Source organism: Narcine bancroftii, chromosome 12 (genome assembly GCF_036971445.1).
Source record: "Narcine bancroftii isolate sNarBan1 chromosome 12, sNarBan1.hap1, whole genome shotgun sequence".
NCBI classification, from domain to species: Eukaryota; Metazoa; Chordata; class Chondrichthyes; order Torpediniformes; family Narcinidae; genus Narcine; species Narcine bancroftii.
Window position 1 is genome coordinate 87,616,420 of NC_091480.1, and position 4,274 is coordinate 87,620,693.

Genomic DNA, 4,274 nt, shown 5'->3' on the forward strand with positions numbered 1-4,274 from the left:
CTATTGAGTCATACATATTTGCATATTGCATTTTTCAGTAAACATCTCTCTTCACGGGTTAAACAAATTGGATTATTCATATTGCTAAAGCAGTTAAAGAATGTAATTTTAAAAAATAAACTATTCAGCATTATCTCAATTGATACATTTACCATCAATAATATTTCTCTATCTGTGTTTTCTTTTTTTTCTTTGGCTTGGCTTCGCGGACGAAGATTTATGGAGGGGGTAAAAGTCCACGTCAGCTGCAGGCTCGTTTGTGGCTGACAAGTCCGATGCGGGACAGGCAGACACGGTTGCAGCGGCTGCAGGGGAAAATTGGTGGGTTGGGGTTGGGTGTTGGGTTTTTCCTCCTTTGCCTTTTGTCAGTGAGGTGGGCTCTGCGGTCTTCTTCAAAGGAGGTTGCTGCCCGCCAAACTGTGAGGCGCCAAGATGCACGGTTTGAGGCGATATCAGCCCACTGGCGGTGATCAATGTGGCAGGCACCAAGAGATTTCTTTAGGCAGTCCTTGTACCTTTTCTTTGGTGCACCTCTGTCACGGTGGCCAGTGGAGAGCTCGCCATATAACACGATCTTGGGAAGGCGATGGTCCTCCATTCTGGAGACGTGACCCACCCAGCGCAGCTGGATCTTCAGCAGCGTGGACTCAATGTCTATCTGTGTTACCCATGGCATAATTATAAAAGCATTTGTGAAGAAAATGAACTAGAATTTTCTTAATACTTGTAACCAGTCAAACACAGTCAGGACTTGGAACAAATTTTCAGTCTAAATGATGTTGCCAAGAGTGAGTTAAGAGCATTAGACTATTGCACACACTTCTTCATCTTTTGAAATAGGCTTTTTCTACTTAGATTGGGGGGGGGAGATAAATACGAGAGGTCATGATTTTAAGCTGAAAGGGGAGAGGTTTAGGGGGAAGTATTTCAGTCAAAGGGTGGTGGTAGTGTGAAATGAGCTATCTGATGTGATGAATGCAGACTCGATCGTGTGTTTTAAGAGTAAATTGGATAGGTACATGAATGTGAGAGGACTGGGGGATGATGTTTGGCACAAACTAGAGGGGCTCAATTGCCTGTTTTCTGTGCTGTAGTGTTCTATGGTCCTATGGTTTTATTTACCGACCTCCGTTGGCTCAATGTCCAAACATCAATTGAACTAGATTGTTCAATCAGATTTTTCAAATGTAAACTTGCAATTGTATGTGATTTCAGAATCTCTTCAATTGTCTACTGACTTTCAGAAAGATAGATAACTGAAATAGGTTTCAATCTGCTGATCTAGACTGAATTGAAGCTATGTTTATAGAATATACTGCAGCATAGTATAGGCCTTTCAGTCCTCGAAGTTGTGCCAACCTATTTATTCCTCCAAAAAAAATGAAACCTTTCCAACCTCATAACCCCCTATTTCTCATATTTTGCTGATACAGAAAACGATTCTGCATTTGATTTTACAAATATAAATTTAATTTTTGATGGAAATTAATGAAAAACCACAGAAATTAGCCATTTAGCTCAATATTCTATGAGAATCTCCAACCATTTGACCAGAATAAAAAGGGAGATATTGAACTGGAGGAAAACAGGAGTTTGTGGAGGTTTGGTATGACACCAGAAACCCTGGCAAATTTCTACAGATGTGTGGTGGAAAATGTGTTGACTGGCTGGGGGCACCAATGCCCCTGAGCATAAAGCCCTTGAAAACATAGTAGACACAGCCCAGGACATCACAGGCAAAACCCTCCCCACTATCGAGAACATCTACAGGGAACATTGCTGTCGGAGAGCAGCAGCGATCATCAAGGGTCCACACCACCCAGCACACGCTCTGTTCTCGCTGCTGCCATCAGAAAAGAGGTATAGGTGCTGCAAGATTCGCACCATCATGTTCAGGAATGGCTGCTCCCCCTCCACCATCAGACTCCTCAACAACAAATTCAATCAGGGACTCATATAAGGACCTTTACTTGTGCACTTTATTGATTTTTAAAATTCTCTCTGTATTGCGCAGTGACCTTGTTTACATTCATTATCTGTTTACAGTTCTTTGTTTATATGTATATGGTGTGTATAGTTTTTTTTTGCACTACGAACAATTCAGCCTTGCCAAAAGAATAAAGAATCTCAGGGATGTATGTGATGTCATGTACGTTCTGAAATCTGATCACCCAAAGAGGTTTCCATTCTGCAAGGACTTTTGTCATTGCAATAATTTGGAGTTTGCCTTCAAATGAATTACTCAAGGTACATCAAGGAGAAGACTCACATTGGATCTGTAACTGCTGCCTTGTTCCTTTAATCTGAGCGTTCATTACATGCAAAATTTACATAATCGAGGGAGGATGGATGACTTTTCTGGATGTTAAGAGACAATTAATGGACTACATCTAGATTTGAAAGGTTCCTTTCAGGCCTCAAAAAGATTCATAAACTTTTATATTCAGCTGAATTTGCAGTTGTACATCCTGCATGCGAATGAACACCATACAGTGATTTTTCCAAAGCATTTATTCTGAAATTCAATTTTAACACTTAAACTCAGCTTTGATGTCCCAGTGGAAGAATGAGGTCCACCTTTGCTTCATCTCATAATCAAGACCCAGCACAATTCCATTTCAGTTGGCAAGAATAGCCCACCACTAACAGGCAACATCCCCACTTCCAGAAGAAAAATGAGTGAGTAGTGTAGGAAGCTTCTCCTTTGGATTCTCACTTGCCCCAAAGGCAAAACAAGCCCCTTCTCTGGCTGCTTCCTTGTTCTGTCGCACATGAACTTAAATGGAAAGATGGGGAGAGACAGACAGATGCCAGGTTGACAAATAGGGACCCTATTGCAGGTCCACACACGTCATATATTTCTCAATCAGGTTGTGCCTTGAATCATAAGATAGAAATCTGGAATGCTTTGCACAGTCTGCTGATGGAAAGGTACAGCCCACACTGGTACTGGCCCTGAGGAGAGTGCAGCAGATTTGTATCATTTATCCATTTGATCAATTTCTGGTCTGTGGCAGCACATGTTTGGGTAAAACAATAGTAAGGGCTAGTTGAGGTAGGCAAGCACACTAAATTCCTTGGTGTACACCTGGCGGAGGATCTCTCCTGAACCCCCAACACCAGATCCATTGCCAAGAAGGCCCAACAATGCCTTTACTTCCTGCGGAGGTTGAGGAAAATTCAGCTTCCACCCTCACTACATTCTACAGGGGATGCTTTGAGAGCATCTTATATAACCATATAACCGTTTACAGCATGGAAACAGGCCATGTCGGCCCTTCAAGTCCGTACCGGTTCACTTGAACAACTCCACTAGCTCCTCTGTAAACTCCTGAGCAGATGTTCAAGGGAGAAAGCACAGAACACTGCCTGGTTCAGGAACTGTTCCATCTCAGAATTCAAGTCCATACAGCGGATAGTAAAGACTGCTGAGGGGATTATTGGATCTCTCTCTCTCTCTCTCTCTCTCTCTCTCTCTCTCACTCACTCTCCCTCTCCCTCTCCCTCTCCCTCTCCCTCTCCCTCTCCCTGCATGATGGACATTTAAAATGGCTGTTGTTTGCAGAAAGCCATAAACATTGGGAAGGACTCCACACACCCCTCCCACAATCTGTTCTCCCTCATGCCATCCAGGAAGACCAGATTATGAGACAGTTTTTTTCCCCAAGCCTTGAGGTTTCTGAACTCCAGGGACACAGGATATTTATGTGATATTTATGACATGTTATTTATAAAAACGTTTCCGAGGTAATTTATCCAGGTAAGTAACCAGCTCTGTGGTCCGGAGAAATGCTATCTCGTTTTTCACTGTACATGCAAGGTTTATGGTATGGACGACAAATAAATACAATTTGACTTGAAATGTGAGATTCCACCATGCCACCTTGAGACAGGAAACAATGATCTATCACAATCTTCAATATGCTACAAAAGCATAGAAGAGATCAAAGTTTCTCTCAAAGTGGAGGGTCTCAACTGCACTGTTGTCAGTGAACACAGTTCTTTATCTCAGTGCAATAGCCACTGTATGGTTCTTGCAGTTTAGCTACTCGTGTATGATGCTCTTGCTGAGCATCATAGCAGACCTCAAAACAACATTTTGTCGCGGCAGCTCCCCTGCTCCTGATAGAACACACGCAACCAGACGGGTTGAGCTCAGTGAGCAGACTAGTTTATTGAAGGCTGCTGGGCTGCACTTATACTCCCAGCCCAGACGAGGCTGAGAACCACACTGGAGGGCGCTGACGTCACCCGGGCATCATGTGGTCCCCCAG